The sequence below is a fragment of the Periplaneta americana genome, chromosome 16 (assembly GCF_040183065.1).
Source record: "Periplaneta americana isolate PAMFEO1 chromosome 16, P.americana_PAMFEO1_priV1, whole genome shotgun sequence".
NCBI classification, from domain to species: Eukaryota; Metazoa; Arthropoda; class Insecta; order Blattodea; family Blattidae; genus Periplaneta; species Periplaneta americana.
Window position 1 is genome coordinate 32332014 of NC_091132.1, and position 23090 is coordinate 32355103.

Consider the following 23090-nt stretch of genomic DNA (forward strand, 5'->3'; position numbering starts at 1 on the left):
TTTTTTTCAAAATATTTATATTTGGTTGAGTTCCTACAGCTATGAGGTCTCTACATACAAAAAATTAATATTTTACACCAAATAGGAAAAAAGTTTAAAATAATACCATCCTCTCCCCTTAAGCAATTATTTGACTCCTTACCTCTGCCAGCAATGTTTACTTCTCCTGTCAGATATTATGGAATGCAATATAGATCAATTTTGAATCAAATTGGAGAGATACAACAACCTTGTCTCAGATCCTTTCTTACTAAAATTTGTTTGCTATAATACCATATCTTTTATATAGAATATGACATTCATTACTTCATTACAATATTAAAAATCAGTGGGCTTAATGAGTCTCCTTAACATATGAAGAATCCACTGCAAGACTGATGGATGTCATTTGGAATACATTTTGCAGGTGAAGCAATTGAAAGTTTGAAATGCTTAGCGCTCAAAGCTTAACTGTGATTTTCCGATCATTACTGGACAATGACTATCAGTGTTAATGCCATATAACTCTGTATGTACATTCTATACGTCTTAAGCTATGCATTGACAGTCTTGGTTCATTTTCGACAAGAAAGTGACATCCATCATTCTTGCAGTCGACTCTACATATGTTTCCTTGCAGGTATTCTATGTGGGATTATTTCGTTGACCTTCAGTCTTATAAATTCAAGTTTTTCTATAAAGTAAAACTTGTAAGAAACGAAACCCTGTAATCAAAGAATACAAAGTCAAAGAGAAATTCTGAGGGAAATTAAAGAAAGCAGTTGCTACGGACGATGGGAAGTTGCTGGAAGACAACAGAGGGTTGTGTAGGATGACGTGAACAGGGCTAAAGAACAAAGAAGATTCTCATTAGATGGAAATGATAGGGGAAGCAATTAAAAAGAACGCAGCGGGGAATCGTGTTCAGAATCAAAAATGAAAAGTAATGCAGATTAAGGTCGCTCAGAATATAACGAGAAGAGTAGAAACTTAAATTTTTATGTAAACTACAATTCACAACAGAGTAGAGATGTGATGATAATGGGGAAAGTTCAGGAATAAAAATAGCATGTCTGCCTGGGAGAGGAAGGAAAGAGTACCAGAACACGTTTATCTCTTGACACACGCGATAAGATTTTCCTGGAGTCAAAGCCTAGTCCCTTTGAAAAGCAGCTCTCTGTCGGCTGACAAAGCTGTCACCAACCCAAGATATAGTGCTTTATATCCGGAAAAAAACACTCAAAGAAGGTAGAGTATATTCAATCACCTTAGAGGAAATTGGAAACGAGAAAAATTCAATAGTACTCGAATAAGAACAACAGCGTAAGATAATACTGCACACATAAAAGCAATCTTATCAAATTGTAATTACACATGGTCAAATGGACATGATTTTTTCCGTTGATATATTCCTTCTGTCGTACCATGGCCCTCGGATTTATTCAGCCTCTAACATAAGTTGGACGGAGTTTCGCAATAATAGACCAACAGAAAATTTGAAAAAAAAAAAAAAAAAAAATGGAGATATTCGCATAAATATGTTGATGGCAGGTAATTAATATCGGAAAAAATTAAGAATGCGATACCTGAATTTTGGTGCTACTTATAAGCAAAAATTCGTTTATTGTATAAAATTTATTTATTTATTTTGCTTTGAAATATTAATTCAACTGCTGGTGTCTTATTAAAAATCGGTTAGCCTTTTTTGGTATTATTTGTGCTATATTTTGTAATATGTAGTATGAATGTTATAATTAGGCTTTGTAATTCAGCTATAGTAGGATTTTTCAAAGGATCCCCAGTCGGTCTCTTTTGTTGCTAGAAGAACTTAGCCGCACGGTCCACCCCGGTCATTAAGGGACGCGTGCGGAAATTTCTAGGCGCGCAGTTGTCACGTTTTACATTGACTTCGCCACGTGGGTATGAAACAATCGCATATTTATTTCTATACAACAAATTGTACTTTCATGCAATCAATCACGAATTAATGAATGGTTAATTTTGAGTTACTGTGTGCATAAATCCGTTATAGAATCACTGTACGGTCAACTTCTTCAAACTAATATATTTTCATACTTAGACTATATCAATAATAATAATAATAATAATAATAATAATAATAATAATAATAATAACACCGAAAGAATATTGTCAATTTGTGTTTCGTGTCTAAATTCGCAGCGAAATCTGAAATGTTATGTAATAAAATATGACATTTTTCTTCTCTTACCTCTATTCGTCGTCACTCTCTCCTTAATGAATCACAAATCTCTCTTGGTTACTGTCCCTGCCGTGCTTCATATAATTCCCTTCCGTTTTAATTGCATGTTCAACACAGGAGGACCGATTATGAGGACCGATTGTTGCAGCTCCCTCACGCAGAAGTTAACACACTAGACTCAAGTCGCGATAATATTGTTTTTCCTAACATTAGACTTCAGTTGATGCCAGATCATTTCCAAAGGTCGACCTGGTTGGCGCAGTTGGTATAGCGCTGACCTTCTATGCCCGAGGTTGCGGGTTCGATCCCGGGCTAGGTCGATGGCGTTTGTGTGCTTAAATGCGATAGGCTCATGTTAGTAGATTTACTGGCATGTAAAAGAACTCCTGCAGAATAAAATTCCGGCACACAGGCGACGCTGATATAACCTCGGCAGTTGTGAGCGTCGTTAAATAAAACATAACATTTAAATTCCCAAAGGATTTAGAACACAGTGGTACGGAGGAAGTCGTAACGCAACGTGTCCATATGAGGCTGCGAGCTCCTCCACTGCATGTTTCTTACTGCATGGCTGTTTTGATATCCTGCAACATAACTCCCTTGATAGGTATGGGGTTGGGCAAGGTTATATTATTGTCCTAATAAAGTTAATTATGTCTTTAAAATTGCTGTTCATCTATCATTGCTATCTTGGGGTTGTAAACAACTAAGTAATTTACAATATACTCCACGAAATAATAATAATAATAATAATAATAATAATAATAATAATAATAATAATAATAATAATAATAATAAAATTACAGAAGACTTTCAAACAGCGAGCAAAAGCACTTGTGAATTGTTTGAACATATTAAGAAAGACTGCAGTTAGTTTTAGCATTCAGGGGAGAATTGGCAACATTTATGTTTGCCTCAGAAAGCGGAAACAGAGATTACCCCATCCCCCGAGTGGGCAGAAAAGGTTGGCGGGACCGTCTTACTTCAAAAGACAACCGCTCAGCGAGCGGTAGCCTCTGTCTTTAACTGGGGATGCATAGAGCGAGCCTACTATACCTATAAGCTGGAATGAAGTTGCTTGATTCGAAGTATATGTGACGTCACAGCACAGGTATAGGTATGTTAGTATACAATATAGTTATGCACGCTCTGTCTTTCGCTATAAGAAGTCGAAGCAGGGACGCAGTCATAGTGGGCAATCTTATCGATCACTGCTCTTACTAGTCGTATTATTTAAATAACTACACCTTTGTGGCTGATTGAAGGTTCATTGCAAGGGTAAAATGTCTTAGATAAGGCACTCAAGCCTGTAATATTGCAGGGATATTTGAACCAATATTTTCACTGTCAATATAGACAATATTGCATATATATTGTGTAAAATAAACCTAAAAGTGGCAAAAAAACAGTGCACTGAAAGGCACGAAAGTGTGTGAACATAATCCAAAAGAACCAGTAGGCCCTACCGTCAAAATCTGAAAATTATTAAGATATTAACTCGAAGTTTAGCGTGGATTTGTGTAGCCTACCATGATGTTCAGCGCCAACATCCCAATTAATAAATTAAATAATATATATTTCAGGGGATTTCTAGAAAATTACGTAGTAAATTAGTGGGTTTTCAGTGATGAGCGACATATGCAATATCCTAATCAAACATGAAAAAATATCAGACAATATCTTGTACTACATCATGTACCAATAACGTCATGTGCTACTGAAAGAATGTCTTGCAATATAAAATCATTTCAAGTGACATCCCCATATGTTCAAGTTCCGTAACTTATGAATGCACGTTATCATTCGCTGTAAAGATCACGACGAAAATGAACATCATGATTCAAGCATGTATTTACTAGTAGGCCCATAGCTTCAAAATGTTAGGAGTTGACTGTACTCCAGAAACAAAAAGCGAAGACCTGTTTGTTTGTATCCTTTTCTGTTGCATCACCTGTGTCCGGCGTGCTATATACCCAATGTGTCTTTAACTTCAGTCTTTAGGTAGCTGGAATACGAAGCCTAGTTACAATATTTCTTGAATAAAATGTTTTATATTAAAAAAAACAGATTTATTTCAATGGCCAATATCTCGAAAAAGATTTTTGGCGCTTGGTCTATTATTGCGTAACTCCGTCCAATTATTAATAGGGTTATTTCCTTGGCAGCAAAAGCGACAAGCGCACTCTAATTACTATCTTTGTAGTGGATGACTTAACCTCTCCCTATTCTATAGGCCTCCTTGGTCTACAATAGATACCTCTGTCTTTTTATATTTACCAAAATACGGACTTCAATAGCTTAAAGGCAACTTCCAAAGCAATGTGATTACGAATAAGAAATTATGATCAGTTGGAAAGTCTTTGAACTAATTTTGCATTCTGTGATTAATATAAAAATAGCGCAATTAAACATTTCTTTAAACATATGGCATTTTAAAATTAGTAGCAACACTGCTAGTATTAAACTCTTCCAGCGATAACTAATGTAAGCTGGTAGTATGTGATGGAGTGGTGCCTGATATGTGTTATCTGTCAGTTATAAGGCAATAATCTCATTATGCAGCCCGTAGAAATCCGATCGTCCGAATCTCGCTAATCCGAAGTTTCGGATAATCAGAACAAGCCAGATAGATATTATTGCGATGTACCGAAGTACCTGTGATATTTCCGTGCAGGAATTCTGCGTTATCAAATGATGAAGAATGGGTGGAGCGGAGAAAAATTCTCTCCGGCACCGGGACTCGAACTCGGGGTTTTCAGCTCTACGTGCTGACGCTAGTTCCACTAAGCCACACCGGGTTCCAGTTCCGATGCCGGATTGAATCCTCTCAGTTTAAGTTCCGCCTCTCAGTTTCCCTTTAGTGGCCAACCGTCATGCCCTGTGTTGAGTGGCACAAATGTCCAACACACTATGTACAGAGGTGCACTCATTATGATTGACTAAGTGGCCGCGATCCGAAGGAATGAGCGCCGTCTTAAATCACTAAGTGATATGCTTGTTCAGCAATTATCCGCCTCTCTACCTCTGCCAGCAATGTTTATTCCGCCTGTCAGACATTGTGAAATGCAGTATAGTGTGATAGTCCGACATGATATGCGCCTCAATATACGTCTATATATTATTTACTAAAGAATTTCATTTGATAACTTAAATATTTTTAGTGATTGCATGCTACCGTAGATAAAGGTACTTAAGTTGCAAATTAAAAATCTTGTGTGATTGGGTTTTGAATTTTCGATAGGTGAAACAGTGTGGATGTTTTCTTGTTTCCTGCGTTGTTTTCTGTTTTCTCTATCGTAAACGGGATATTCATTAATAATGTACTACGGTCCATTAAAACGATATATAAATTAGTTAATAAATCTTGATTGATAATTCTCCCGAGAATTTAATCATGATTGTTTTCTCAGGTGATATGTCGTAATTTACGTCATAGGAAATTAATGGTTATCGGGATTCTGCATTATCTTCGGTGTCTGGATTTGACATAGCCGTTGAAACGGCGATTTGTTTCCTAGAAGTGACATTCTACATAAACGACTAATGAATTAGGTATTAGTAGATCCTGTTCGTATTTGTGTTCATCTAGAAATTTCTTCAAATATTTTATTCTTCGTAGAATATCTTTTTGTTCGTGCTCCAAACTTATTTACAAAAATAATATGTATCTATTTATTCTCAAATCATGTATACCATTATTAATGCTCTTTAAATTATATTAATGATTATTAATTTGCTTTTAAAGTCACTACAAAAGTCTTGTACTTACTTACTCAGTTACTTACTGGCATTTAAGGAACCCGGAGGTTCATTGCCGCCCTCACATAAGCTCGCCATTGGTCCCTATCCTGAGCAAGATTAATCCATTCTCTACCATCATATCCCACCTCCCTCAAATCAATTTTAATATTATCCTCCCATCTACGTCTCGGCCTTCCTAAAGGTCTTTTTCCCTCTGGCCTTCCAACTAATACTCTACATGCATTTCTGGATTCGCCCATACGTGCTACATGCCCTGCCCATCTCAAACGTCTGGATTTAATGTTCCTAATTATGTCACGTGAAGAATACAATGCGTGCAGTTCTGTGTTGTGTAACTTTCTCCATTCTCCTGTAATTTCATCCCTCTTAGCACCAAATATTTTCCTAAGCACCTTATTCTCAAACACTCTTAATCTCTGCTCCTCTCTCAAAGTGAGAGTCCATGTTACACAACCATACAGAACAACCGGTAATATAACTGTTTTATAAATTCTAACTTTCAGATTTTTCGACAGCAGACTGGATGACAAAAATTTCTCAACCGAATAACAACAGGCATTTCCCATATTTATTCCGTGTTTGATTTCCTCCGAGTATCATTTATATTTGTTACTGTTGCTCCCAGATATTTGAACTTCTCCACCTCTTCAAAAGATAAATTTCCAATTTTTATATTTCCATTTCGTACATTATTCTCGTTACGAGACATAATTATATACTTTGTCTTTCCGGGATTTATTTCCAAACCTATCTCTTTACTTGCTTCCAGTAAACTTCCCGTGTTTTCCCTAATCGTTTGTGGATTTTCTCCTAACATATTCACGTCATCCGCATAGAGAAGCAGCTGATGTAACCCGTTCAATTCCAAACCCTCTCTGTTATCCTGGACTTTCCTAATGGCATACTCTAGAGCAAAGTTAAAAAGTAAAGGTGATAGTGCATCTCCTGCTTTAGCCCACAGTGAATTGGAAACGCATATGACAGAAACTGACTCCAAAATGTCTTGTAATATTATAAAACAGTGCTTTTATCAGTTCCTCTATACAATCATCTTCAACTACTTACAGTTTTCCATTATTTAACATTGAAAAGCTATAATTATTCTGCACTAGATTTAGATAAACTGGTACTAGTGCACTGTTCAAGTTATTGTAGAATTTTGTTTTATTTAATTACGTTAATGACATTAACAAAGAACATTAGACTCTTGCCAGAGGAAAATGGAGAGGAAGATTCTAGGAGTAACCTGGAGAGACGGCATCTTCAACAGGGAACTGCGAAGGATAGTTGACTCCGAGAGTGTCGCGCAGCGTGCCAGGGAGATGAAGTGGAATTGGAGTGGTCACGTGGCGCGGTTTATCTAGCAACGATGTGGGACCCCTACGAAGGGAAGAGGGCACGAGGCAGACCGAGGAACCGAAGATGGCACGAGGCAGACCAAGAAAGAGATGGACAGACGCACTGGCACGGGAAGCGGGGGTACATTGGTCCCGCGCTGCCTGCGACCGGGCAGCATGGGAAGTGCTGGGACATGAACTGAGAAGAAAGAACAATTAATAAAAGTGTAACGTTTAAGTAAAAGATTAATAAAATAGGCAAAGAAGCCAGGATCAAAAGTGTGGAAAGTGAAGTGCACTGTGTAAACTAAAGTAAAACAATGTATATGCAAAAAACTTAAACCGGACACAAACTGCCCCAAAAGTCAAGGAGCAAACTATGTAATAATCAAGCTCACGTGGAGTAGCTCACCACAGGAGCTTTTTTTTATTGGGTTATTTTACGACGCTGTATCAACATCTAGGTTATTTAGCGTCTGAATGATATGAAGGTGATAATGCCGGTGAAATGAGTACAGGGTCCAGCACCAAAAGTTACTCAGCATTTCCTCGTATTGGGTTGAGGGAAAACCCTGGAAAAAATCTCAACCAGGTAACTTGCCCAACCGGGATTCAAACCCGGGCCACCTGGTTTCGCGACCAGACGCGCTGACCGTTACTCCACAGGAGCTAAAACCATGAGCTTCCCCCCCTTTAGCAGGAGGCCCTAGCCCTTAATGGGATCCATCGGGCTTATTTTATTTTATTTATTATTATGGACATTATGGTCCCGCGCCGTGGCGTAGCGGTCTAAGGCATCCCGCCCAGGACTCGCGTTACGGAATGCGCGCTGGTTCGAGTCCTCATGGGGGAAGATATTTTCTCATGATATTTCGGCCAGTGTATGGGACCGGTGCTCACCCAGCATTGTGATGCACTTGGGGAGCTACGATAGGTAGCGAAATCCGGTTGCGAATACCAGCTATAACGGCTGGAGGATCATCGTGCTAACCACACAATACCTCCATTCTGGTTGGATGATCGTCCACCTCTACTTCGGCATGTGGGCGTGAGGACATTATGACGAGTGAAGAGAAGCGAATAGAAGCATTCGAAATGTGGATATGGATAACAATGGAAAGTGTGAAGTGGACAAACAGAATAATAAATGAAGCTGTGTTGGTAAGAGTGGCTGAAGAAAGAATGATGCTGAAACTGATCAGGAAGAGGAAAAGCAATTGGTTGGGTCACGGCTGAGAAGAAACTACCTACTGAAAGATGCACTGGATGGAATGGTGAACAAAAAAAAAAAAAAAAAAGTTCGGGACAATAAATAAAATGATAGCCGTCATTACGATATACCTATGGATCATACGCGAAGACTATGAAAAAGGCAGGGAGAATGCTGGGTTTGTAGTGAAAGACCTGCCTTTGGGCAGAACATGTATGTATGTAAATACGTTATAGAAATAATGAATTTTTACAGTGAAACAAAATCAATAAGCAAATAGATTTGATTGTACCTTCCATACATATTGTGGTGAATACAAATTGTATCTTATCATGTAATTAAACGTGAACCAGGAAACACTGAAATTAATTAACGCAATATTTCTGATTCAAAAGGAGGCGATATAAAAAGCCATCCCATTACAGTTCAGGCAAGACGACGGGGATAAATCATTCTCCACACGTAACGATGAAGGAGGTTCCAACACTTGGAACTTAAAATTTACTGCGGAACCTAAAGTGGACTACAATTGGCCGTGTCCGACTGGGTTAGTCTGAATGAAGACGCAAGATGAATGAGGCGGCCACCATGTTCTGCCCTTTGTAACGCCTTCAATTATTATCGTATTGATCTCCTAGCCTCTCGTGTGCGGCAGCGGGGCGAAGGAATCCATTTCTCACCTTCTGAAGCTAATAGAACGAAACTCAATTGTTCGACGTGCCAGATTTTAGGAAGGTGATAGCGTCACGATAAGGACGATGCTGCTGTGATTATGATGACACTAAAGGATGATATTAAAGATAAAAGTAATGCACAGGAGAACAAGAAATGCTTTATAATAAAAGCCAGGATACACAGATAATTTATATAAAGTAGAACATTATAATAGAATAATTTTGAGGGAAAAATTGTTCCGGGGCCGGGTATCGAACCCGGGACCTTTGGTTAAACGTACCAACGCTGTACCAACTGAGCTACCCGGGAACTCTACCTGACACAGATTCAACTTTTCCCTCTATATCCACAGATCTCAGTATTATATCTATTTTATCTCATACGTATTTGTATATAATATAACTATGATTTTTATTATGTCATACACATTTAATGTAATATGTGTATATTATGTCATAAATATTGATATATTTTATGTAAATATTTGTACAGGGCTATGATATGTATGATTTAACTACAGCCCTAATATACCTTCGGGTAAAATAGAGTTCTATAAACTCGGAAATTCAATAACAATAATAATACATCAGTTCTATTAAAATAGCTACTGTCAGATGTCATGTATTTAGTTTTCTTGCTGGTAAAATTCATGTTCTGGGAATAATAAGTTAATTAATTAGTAAAATATCGCTGTAATCGAAAAGTATTGGGAATAAATTTGAATAAGGAACAAAAAAACAGTTTCCTTCCCAGGCAGGATTTGAACCACGAAAGTCTTAGTTACCAGTCTATTGTTCTCTGAAGTGAACAAGGCTCTGAAATCAGCTACAAGGGTCGGTTCGGTTTTTTTTTCCACTACTGTACATTTAATTGCGTGACGAGTTCTCCACTTCGCTACATCTTTGGAAAGACAGTAAAGTCTTCATCCACTCATTGAGGAATAGAAATTAAAATATTACATGTCATTCGGTCTGTGAGTTTATGCTTGGACGGTTTGGTATAAATATTTACTTAGGTGTTACATAGTAATAAAGAAGTTTATTCTAACAATAAAGATGGAATATAGATAGATCTTAATTAATATTTATTTAATTAACTCTGAATATAGAACTTGCAGAATGGGAATATCATTCATCTGGAACGCTATCATTAACCGATGTAGTAAAACAAAATTCCAAGGCAATTATCCTTCCGAGCGTAAATGTTTAACGATTCTTCCGTTTTTGTAACGTGGCGCTGGAAGTAGAGCAAAACCTCTCGGATTTCTCTCTAAATATACTTGTGTGAGAGGAACTTTTTATTCTCGCTTGAAACGTTATAACAATATCGCGCAGTTTACTATATTATAAATACAACATCGGAAAGAAACATATAAGGTGATCACCAGGAAAGATACCCATATTTCATGCGGTCAAAAGATTAACTAAATATGACCGACCACGATGCATCAGTGTTCAGAAGATAGTAACGTCATTTCATATCGCAAGTTGCGCTGGATTGATTATAGGAGTTGGTGCAGAAAAAATGATCCGAAATAAAGCTGTGATCCACGAGCAAGACAGACGCATTCCTTGTAACTTAATACAAATTTGTGATCGAGAAAAGAAAGAGCTATTGAATATAAATTGCATTAAAAATAACAGAACGTGCAATAGCGTACACACAATTGTTAAAGAATACATTACTAATAGTGTTTTTAACACCATATCAAAACAATTAGCAGTTGCCAATGTTGAGGAAATAACTGAAGACACTAAATACTGGAAAAATGCCGTACCTCATGTTTGGAAAAATAAAAAAAATGGCTAATGGAAAGGAAGATTGAAAACGGAGTGATAAATATTGATGTACACATATGCAGCGGTAGGGATGAAGAAAATTCTGGAAGTGAAAATGAAATGGATAGAAATATGGATATTTACACTGCTAGTGAAACTAAAAATGTTGTAGTGTTATTGCATTGTGACGCAAATACGAGTTATGTGGCACATTTGAGTATTATAATTTTATTTTTTATTAGACTACACTAGAGTTCGTATAGGTCAGTTTCTGTCAGATGCGTTTCCAATTAGACTACACTAGAGTTCGTATAGGTCAGTTTCTGTCAGATGCGTTTCCAATTCACTGTGGGCTAAAGCAAGGCGATGCACTATCACCTTTACTTTTTAACTTTGCTCTAGAGTATGCCATTAGGAAAGTCCAGGATAACAGAGAGGGTTTGAAATTGAACAGGTTACATCAGCTGCTTGTCTATGCCGATGACGTGAATATGTTAGGAGAAAATCCACAAACGATTAGGGAAAACACGGGAATTTTACTGGAAGCAAGTAAAGAGATAGGTTTGGAAGTAAATCCCGAAAAGACAAAGTATATGATTATGTCTCGTGACGAGAATATTGTACGAAATGGAAATATAAAAATTGGAAATTTATCTTTTGAAGAGGTGGAGAAGTTCAAATATCTTGGAGCAACAGTAACAAATATAAATGATACTCGGGAGGAAATTAAACACAGAATAGATATGGGAAATGCCTGTTATTATTCGGTTAAAAAGCCTTTATCATCCAGTCTGCTGTCAAAAAATCTGAAACTTAGAATTTATAAAACAGTTATATTACCGGTTGTTCTTTATGGTTGTGAAACTTGGACTCTCACTTTGAGAGAGGAACATAGGTTAAGGGTCTTTAGAATAAGGTGTTTAGGAATTTCGGGCTAAGAGGGTTGAAATTACAGGAGAATGGAGAAAGTTACACAACACAGAACTGCACGCATTGTATTCTTCACCTGACATAATTAGGAACATTAAATCCAGACGTTTGATATGGGCAGGGCATGTAGCACGTATGGGCGAATCTAGAAATACATATAGAGTGTTAGTTGGGAGGCCGGAGGGAAAAAGATCTTTAGGGAGGCCGAGACGTAGATAGGAAGATATTATTAAAATGGATTTGAGAGAGGTGGGATATGATGATAGATTAACCTTGCTCAGGATAGGGACCAATGGCGAGCTTATGTGAGGGCGGCAATGAACCTCCGGATTCCTTAACAGCCAGTAAGTAAGTAAGTAAGTATTAGACTACACTACAAACTGATCTACATATTCTTAGACATTTCTTGAAATGTAAAATGGTAAAATTATTATGTAGCATTAATTAGTAACATCTAAGCCTTATATTATTTTTGTAATTATTTTTAGTATGTTTGCATTATTTTACTCAACTTGTGCTTTTATAGCTACATAAATCTTTGAATGTTCATTTAAATATTAGTCTGTTGTGATTAATTTGTATCATTGCAAATTGTATCAGCTTCTTATGTTTTTGTTTCAGTGGAAGAGAAGGCCTGATGGGCCTTAACATAGCCTAAATAAGTAATTGAATAATAAATATTATTATTATTATTATTATTATTACTACTACTACTACTACAACCACCATCACTACTATCACAGTCTAGTGTATATACAGTCACGAAGCTCAATACGTAGTAAATATGCATCCATAGATAGTTGCTAGCCACTAGGATCGCTACTATCGCCTCATTGCAGACAATGCGAAATAGTACTTGCACAGTCTATTGTTCCTAATACCCTCATAAACTCAAGCTTCGTGACGGTATATACTAGACTGTGCTACTACTACAATTTGTTATTATCAGGGAAAGGATTTATATGTAAATACATATTTACTTATAAAGCTAATATAATTTATATTTTGCATTATCTTTATGTTTCACAATGTGTAGGGTTGAAAAATCCTACTTTTATTTTCCATATTTTTCCATATTTTAGAGTTTAGTACATATTTTCGTTAATTTCCATATATTTTCCATATTTCATATAAAACAGTCCATATTATATTAGGTTTAACAATAAAACAAAACAAAATTCCATTAACTTTTAAAAATACATTTCAACAATAGAGATTTAAACACATGTTCAGTAATCCCTTTAACATCAGAGTTATTTGAAAATTAGCAGTCCTATCAACAATGGGAAAGTAAGTTACAAAACTGTATTAATTTAATTTAAAATTTTTAACAGACTTCAGTTGTGCAGCTCAACAGTTAAATGCCAGTCAGAGTACACATAGGTTCAGTTTTGTAAATCATACTATAAAGACGGTAAATATGCCAAAAGTACGTCATTCAGTCAATTTAAAATCAAAACTAACAAGTTACATTTCAGAATTTAAAGAAGATGGTTTATCAACTGACAATAAAATATTATTTTGTAATTTGTGTCAGTGTGCAGTATCATCTACACAAAAGTTCCTGGTGCAACAACACATTACAACTAGTAAACATCAGGCCAACAAACAACTAAATTCCAAGCAGAGACAATTGTTTTTAACACAACCAACAACATCGAATGTAAGATCTGAGTTTAACATCGACCTGTGCCGTTCTCTCATCTCTGCTGATATTCCTCTCTACAAACTAAAGAATAAGGTCTTCAGGGAATTCCTTGAAAAATATACTCAACATACAATCCCGGATGAGTCAACACTTAGGAAGACGTATGCTCCATCCATCTACGATGAGACAATACAGAAGATAAGAGATGAAATTAAAGATAGTTCAATTTGGGTTTCCATTGATGAGACTCCCGACAAAGAAGGTAGACTTGTTGGTAATGTAGTTATCGGTTTGTTAAGTGAACAATATTCTGAACGAATTCTTTTACATTGTGATGTTCTAGAAAAGTGCAATAACAAAACTATAGTTAAACTGTTCAACGAAGCTATGGGTATCCTGTGGCCAAAGGGTATTATGTACGATAATGTGTTATTCTTTATTAGCGATGCTGCCCCTTATATGGTCAAAGCTGGACAAGCATTATCTGTTGTATATCCTAAATTGACTCATTTTACTTGTGTGGCGCATGCATTTCATCGTGTGGCAGAAGTGGTCAGAGACAATTTCCCTAAAGTAGATTTGTTGATTTCATCAGTGAAAAAAGTATTTCTCAAAGCTCCCAGTAGAGTTAACGTGTTGAAAGAAATGTACCCTGAAATTCCATTGCCACCAAAGCCAATTTTAACTAGATGGGGTACATGGCTAGAAGCAGTTGAATATTATGCCGAACATATAGACTCTATTAACAATGTTCTCCTTGCATTGGACTCTGAAGATGCAGTCTCAATTGATACTGCGAAAACAGTTACCTGTGACATAAGTGTGAAGAATGACTTAGCTCACATTCAGCATACATTTTCATGCATCATAAAAACGCTCAAAAGTCTCCAAAATAGGCACCTTTCACTATCTGAAAGTTTTGAAATTATAAATAGTACTGTGGAACAACTGAATCGTGGTAGAGGTAAAGTTGCAGATGCAGTAAGAGCTAAGGTGGACACTGTACTTTCAAAAAACCCTGGATATGAAGAACTACAAAAGGTTGTTGCTGTGATGAGTGGTGAATCAACAGTGAAGATTAACTTGGACTTATCCCCAGCAGACATTGTGAAATTGAATTATGTACCAGTTACTTCTTGTGACGTCGAACGCTCTTTTAGTCAGTATAAATCTATCCTCAGAGACAATAGAAGAAGATTCACTTTTCAGCACTTGAAAGAAATGTTTGTAACCTATTGTTATGGTAACAGACAATAAAAATTGTGTTTTGTTGAAACTACATTGGAAGATAAGGTACGTCCATTATATTTTTTGTTTAGTTTGATTAAAATGTACCAATATTTAACGTACATAGTCATTTTTTTATAATTTTAAGTCCATATTTAATTCCATATTTTGGTAAAAATCCATATTTAATTCCATATTTTGGTAAAAATAACTACATATATATTTACATATTTCATATATTTTTAGTCCATATAAATCCGTTCCCTGGTTATTATTCATGTTATAGTATTTAACATTTATTATTTATGGTATGAACCCATATTATTTTAACACTTTATAAAATTATTTGTTTAAAGCGTGTCCCAACAAGAACGTCGGATTTAATAATCTGAATAAATGCAACAAAAACAGATTACATAGCAGATATAACATTGCCGTCTACCTAACAATAACAAGAAACTTGAACTTTTTTCATGCTGTGTTGTATCTGGAAGTCGAGTTCAGATTAAGATAAAGGTAGCCAATGATCAGTTAACGATACAGCTTTTCTTGGCAGGAAATCGAATTATATTAGTACATTTTTAGCTAATCGCCAGTTGCAGCTAAAATTTGTTAGCTTTAGCCTCTTTCATGATAATTAAATGTAAATATAACATCGACATAAAACCTAGAAACTAATCCGTTAATGTTATCATTTAGAATATGTTCATTTAGACCCAACTATAGTGAAGTAGAATTGCAAACCTAGTACCCCTAAGTTTCAAGTTTACGCCAAAACCAATAATTTAGCTAATTACAAGACAGAAATGACGCAGCAATGAATACCGAGAATCAAATCAAAGCTTAGAATATAGCTATTATATCCTTTCTCAACGTGTTCTCTGTTCTTGAGTTACCTACGAGGAAGCAAGCAATACTGGATGCCAATTCTGAATCTGTAGGCAGGTTCTTCAAACTCCAAGACACAAAATAAACCCAACACCTGCTGTCATGGCAACAGCACACAATCGACTCCTTTGCATAATCGATTCTAAAGTTTCTCTTTCTAAAAGATTAAATAATTTTATTATGTTTCTGATTCAGTTAGGCTGTTATCCCTAAGGCGAGATCAGAACTGAAACTAAAACAAAAAAGAAGATATATAATTTTTTTGTCCTTAATGGTTATTTAGATTTTTCTGCGTAATTTTGTATAACTTATACATAAAATTCTAAGTTTAAGTGTTTTTAATTATGTACTACGTTATACGTGTCAAACTACTTTTTTTATTCTCATCTAGCTCTACTACATTAAATCTTAATTGTCTCTGAAATTACTTGGTACAAAAGGTATGATTTTGCGAGTTTTATAGTTGAATGTTTACTTTTTAAGTTGATGGTACAGTTTATGACTTCAAGGCAGATTTTACTTAAAACTTTCAAAACAAATTTAATTTATGTGTTTTTTGAAAATGTAAGTTTTCTAATTTTACTTTGTCACTCCTTTCTTCGGAAGTTAAAAGTTAACAATATTTGTACTGTTTTCTCAAATTAAGAAAGCAAAAAGCATAAAATTCTCATGCTTTGCCTGCAAGAACACGTTCATTGCTGATGTTTAGTTTTAGACCATTTTGACAAAAAAATTGTTTTGTGCATGAACATTAGTGTAATTTTATTTTTCTTAAAAACTAGTCTCAAAGTAAACCTTCTAAATAGGAGTTTAGCACTTTTTAAAGTAATGAAGAAAAAATAGTACATTTGTCATAGAATAAAATTATCTATGATGTTTTCTGAGATTATTACACTTTTACTACGTCATACTCCTTATGGCAAAAAAAAAAACTATGCAGAACTACATGTTTCAACCAAACATGGCTGCTTATCCTACAATTATTTTTATCACCACTCTAGCATTTGTTTTTATCATCTCTCTAGCATTTGTTTCTTTGTTTGTCAACATTGTACTTTCAATAATTGTACCTTTTAAAATTATTCATGTTTATTTCATCATCCCAAACCTGTATTAGACCAGGAGATCTATTACGGTCCAGTAAAATACACAATCATTTTTCAGTGAAACCATTAATATTTTAAAAAAATCGTAAATTTCTCATTCTTACATACTACTTCCTAAAGCGGTTTGTAAGACCGTTTGTTTATCCGTACAGTAATAATAATAATAATAATAATAATAATAATAATAATAATAATAATAATAATAATAATAATAATTTATTTAACCTGGCAGAGTTAAGGCCATACGGCCTTCTCTAACACTCAACCAGGAGTAAAGACTGCGTTACAAAAACACTACAAATTTACAAATTACACTACAATTTTACACACAAAACTGAATAAGATAATAATAATAATAAAAAATAAACAAAAAATAAGAAGAAATCAGACATAATATATAACATACAGAAAGAAAGAAAAAAGCATAATAATATGTGAACAGCAGGTCAAAATAAATGAGGCATACAAAAAAAAGACAATTATTCATAATAATAATAATAATAATAATAATAATAATAATAATAATAATAATAAGAATAAGAATAGTCATAATGATGATAATAATAATAATAATAATAATAAGAAGAATAATAATAAGAAGAATAAGAATAGTCATAATGATGATAATAATAATAATAATAATAATAATAATAATAATAATAATAATAATACTAATAGTAGTAATAAAATAGTGCAGTACAAAGTATACAGTGAATACAATATTTCTAAGTACACACAATAAGGAAAATTAAGATTATATATAGCTCAACTTATCACATTAGAGATATAACATTATCGGAAAATATGAAAACAAAAATATAAAATAAGTTGAATATCATTAGAACATAAAAAAAATGTGAATACGTGGAAACATGCAATACAACACTTGTCATAATAGTAAGTTAGTTTGGCAACTCGTCATAAGATAATTTTCTAACTTGGATTTGAAAGAATTCAATGTTCGGCAGCCCTTGACTTCAGGCGGCAGAGAGTTCCAGTGACGAGAGGTAGCAACAGTGAAGGATGAGGAATACAGAGACGATGCGTGAAGTGGAATTTCTAGCGTGTTATCGCGTTGTGATCGAGTATTAATATTATGATAGCGAGAGAGAGTATGAAATCGAGCGAATAAATAATAGGGGGATGAAGAGTGCATAATTCGATATAAGAGAGAAAGTGAGTGCAGATTTCTCCTCTCATGTAACCTAAGCCACGATAACTTCTTGAAAGAAGGTGAGATATGATCATAGTATCGAACTGAACTGAAGAAAACTAGTACATGTAAATTGAGGTTTATTAATGCCCAGAAATGGAGAAGCCAACCGTCCACTTGCAGACGTAATAATCGTGTTTGAAACAAATGAAAATGTCACAATTGAGCACGAACTACAGAATTTAGTGCTTACTAGTTTTTCCATGCTGTGGAATGGAAGATAAATGTAGTGTATTTTTGTTAACAAAAACAGAAGAAATAGTTGTTACGAATCGGAACAACGTTATTTTGAATAAGTTCATGTGACAGTTCATTACCGTTAGAATCCGTACTTTTCTTGTCTAACCATAATTACTAAATGATGTCATTAAATATTCAAATATGAACTAAATGTAATGCAGCATTAAAATAATCGCACAATAAACTGTTTTTGTAACCTTTTTGTAGTCGGACTAACTATCACTATCAATCATTTACCAAATATTGCTTCATGCACATAGATTATAATTATTATGTACCTATATTCATACCATATAATAATTTTGCTTTCAATTGTCAATATTTAATCAACTGATAATTTGTGGATTTATTTGTCATTATATTTGTTGTTTTTAATACATATTTTTTTATTTCCACCCCATTAACTAGTTTATGATACATTATTCACATTTTCCGGATTTGTTGGGTTCCTTAGTTATTTATAGTCCTTTTATTATTTTATTACACATTTCATGTTACACTGCACCTTGTCTCTCTTATTTACACTTTAAAATATTTTCTTACTTCTTCCTTCAATTCTTATAACATCATCTATAACATTGGTCCACATCTGTGGAGTAATGGTTAGCGCGTCTGGCCGCGAAACCAGGTGGCCCGGGTTCGATTCCCGGACGGGGCAAGTTCCCTGGTTGAGGTTTTACCGGGGTTTTCCCTCAACCCAATATGAGCAAATGCTGGGTAACTATCGGTGCTGGACCCGGACTCATTTCACCGGCATTATCACCTTCATCTCATTCAGACGCTAAATAACCTAAGCTGTTGATAAACCGTCGTAAAATAACCTACTAAGATAAAAATCAAATCTATAATATTGTGTTAGGCTATCGTTGGTTGTTTTGTCGACGTATTTATCATAAATATATATTGCTCTTTGCAACATACATCAGTACATATTCCTTCTCTACAGTCAGTTCTCTTCATGCTTTATTAATTGGGTTTTTTAATCAACTACAAGGAAGTCGTGATAGCGAGAAGATTTTTGGCGAGATGATGCTGCTGGGTATTCGTCACGGAATTGCCTGACATTCGCCCTAAGTTTCGGGAAAACTAGGAAAATATCAACGAGATAATCTCTGTTACCGAGATCCTGAAAGCCCCTATGCAACAGGGAGAAAATTTTAGTTTCATCTTTACTAGCTCCGGTAAGTAATTTTGTAGATTCTTTCTGTCCTTATCACTCATTTTATTTCTTATGAAGATATCTAACGCAGTTATATTTTTAATGCCATCAATCTTTCCGATAATTAACGTATCAGAAACAGAGGAAATGTTCATGTTGTTGATAAAGTTACAGATCTCCTCTAGCCACAAACCTCGTCTTCCATTATGAAGTAAATACGTAACACAAAACATGTGAACCCAAAGCCCAACATCCCAGTCCATACACATAATCTTTTTTGCCAAGTGACTGACTTTCACTGAATGATATCAGCTGCTTCTGATCATGTTGGTTATTGTTTTATGGCCCTTGAAGAGAAGAGTATCGTATTCATAAACTATTATTTATTTTTACAAAAACAAAGGACTTTATAAAGTTTCCTTATTCTGACCAAACCGTTACAAATGAAACAAAACATTATTATAATTATTCTTGTTCAGTGGGCTGGAATGTACAGGCTAAGCAGCTTATTTAGTTTGAAATAGATCCGAGTATTTGATTCCAGAAGTTAGTCAGCATTCCCAGTAAACTCTCCAAAATACGCCGTGCTAAATATGTTTACACTTAACTTGCCAATTAGAACTTCAAAATCTACTACACAACAATTACACAATTCTCTTGATGCATAATATTAAAAACCTGCATGAAGCAACTTCTCTCCAGTAATTTCCTATATACAATAAGCCTATACGCTATCACAATTGAATGTAATACATAATACACAAACAAAACCTCTGCAAGCGAGAACCATGAAGTAAATTTTTGGCTTCCCCGAATTTTGAGTGATTTTAAAACTTATAAAAATGTATTTTCAAGCAATTACTCAACCGTAGTGTCGCCGTAACTGTAGCTAATTACAAACGCCCATCGCGTCACGATTTTTGTGAACAGTAAAGTACGATAAAAAAAATTTCGAATTGTGAGAGGTCATGCCCAAAGAATACTAACACTGGAAATTCTATTATACCTATATTATCAAACTAAAAATATCACAATATTGAAGAAACACATTGCATGTCTAAACACATATTCACAACATTGTTAAGAATTGTATTATTCTGTTTGGATAGGATTACATACTGATCATCTTTTAATTATAATGCAAGAGCAATTTTTGTCTTCTAGTGATGTATGTATGTATGTATTTTTTTATTGGGTTATTTTACGACGCTGTATCAACATCTAGGTTATTTAGCGTCTGAATGAAATGAAGGTGATAATGCCGGTGAAATGAGTCCGGGGTGCAGCACCGAAAGTTACCCAGCATTTGCTCGTATTGGGTTGAGGGAAAACCCCGGAAAAAACCTCAACCAAGTAACTTGCCCCGACCGGGATTCGAACCCGGGCCACCTGGTTTCGCGGCCAAACACGCTGACCGTTACTCCACAGGTGTGGACTGTATGTATGTATGTATGTATGTATGTATGTATGTATGTATGTATGTATGTATGTATGTATGTATGTATGTATTATGGCACCATGCTGTAATATTCTGGTCGTGTCAGGGAGTTGCGCGCGCATCTAACGAGAAGGGTGGTGCGGGGAAACTAAAACTCGTGCTTCGGTAGGAGCTGTAGCGCGGTACGGAGCGAGGGGAGAAGGCTGCGGTGACGTCGCGGAGCGGAGATAGCAAGGGAAACATCTAGAATCGTATTCCTCTCGAAGATTTCAGAAGTTATGGTGTAATAAATAAAAGCGCTAGTGGCCGACAGGGAGTAAGTCAGTCTTCAGTCAGCTTTTAAGTCTTGTCTTGGACAGCAGCGAGCAAGGGGGATCTGAGTTCGACGTACAGTGAACTGGAGTGAGTCCGCGAGTGCGGCGCATCCGGAGGACCTGAATTTGACGTGAATAACAGTCCCTTTTATCAGTTCGGTCTTTTCTTAGTCTTAGACCAAATTTCAGCTTCTTCAAGAGCTCTCTTGGAGGATGAGACCTTTAAAATAATAGTTCTCTGCTCTGGTCGGTCTCTGGCTTCTCAACACATGGGCTGCTGCCTGGGAAAAAGGAAAGATTTCGCCAATCGCGTGAGTGATATTAGACTCTGTGTTCCCTCTGTTAGATATGCCATAATGACAATTCACGTAGAAGTTAAAGTAAAATAATAATAATAATAATAATAATAATAATAATAATAATTATTATTATTATTATTATTATTATTATTATTATTATTATTATTTATTTATTTATTTATTATTAATATCTGTGTGCTGAACAACAGCCAGAGACCAATTATAGTTCAGCACTATACACAAACAGAATACACGAAGTTGCAGAAATAAATAAATAATATCTTAAATAAAAAAAAAACATACATAAATAAAATTGAGAACAAGAACAGTAAATACTAATAATCAAAACGAAACTATACTTTGATAGGATCTAAATTGTGCCCTTGCAAATTTACATATTTTATGCATTTACAGACTGGAGAAAGTTATTTTGAATTTCTGTTATAAAAATATTTTTGAAATCTTAAACCCTTTGTAGGAATACGAAGGCTGACATTGTTTAGTAGACTCACAATCAATATCACCCTTGATCACTTTGCAAAAAAATTGATAATCAAGATTTTGACGTCTAGAATAAAGGCTACAACAGTTAAAATATTTACAGGTAATCTCATAATTGAAGTCAGAGGAAAAGCTCATAAGGAAATAAATTTTCTTTGAATATTTTCCAATTTCACCGAATCTGTTGAAGTAATGGAATTCCAGGCTACAGATCATATTCAAGTTTAGATCAAACCAAAATAAAACATAGAATTAATAGAGACTCTGGGGTAGAAAAAAATAAGTTATAGATCTTATTAAACCAAGCATTCTTATTGAATGATTATAAATATATTGAACATGATCGTGAAAATATCATTTGGAATCGAATAATACACCAAGATCTTTAATAAAATTTTTCCTAATAATACAGACGTTATTAAGAGAATAATTAAATGTTATGGAAATACTGTATTTTTTCGTGAATACGAAATGACAAAAGTTTTTGTTTCATTAATTTTCATTCCATTATCGTCAGACCAAAGTTCAATAGAGTTAATATTATTTTGAAGAGTTTGGCAATCGGCAGGACTATTTATTGAGCGAAAGATTTTGAGATCGTCAGCAAATAACAGATAGTTTGAACTTATTCTTTTACATATGTCATCTATAAATAATAAAAATAATACAGGACCCAATGTAGATCCTTGGGAACTCCACAATAATAATAATAATAATAATAATAATAATAATAATAATAATAAATAATTATTTATTTAACCTGGCAGAGCTCTTCCGATTCGAAAGAAAAAGCGAATTTAGCAATTGAATTGGTCATTGCTAAAAGGCCCTTTCTCCGTATTTTTGCAAAAATGAGTTAACTACAGATTCAACATCCTTACACATAAATACACAATCTGTGCGAAAAGGACTTTTCTCAAGCCTTCATACACACGCACAGTTGAGCATTTCATTTTTCGTGTCATGCTAAAATGCCCTTACTCCAGGATAGAGGGCCTTCTAGCTGTGAACTTGTCATTTAGCGCTGTTTCCATCTGATGACAAACCTTTATACTTACTATACTATCAGCTATCTTCATTGTTTGAAGCGGTCTGTTTATTCTGCTCTGATCTTTATTTGTGTTTTAATACAAATTATTATATTATACGCAATTTCGGCTAATTA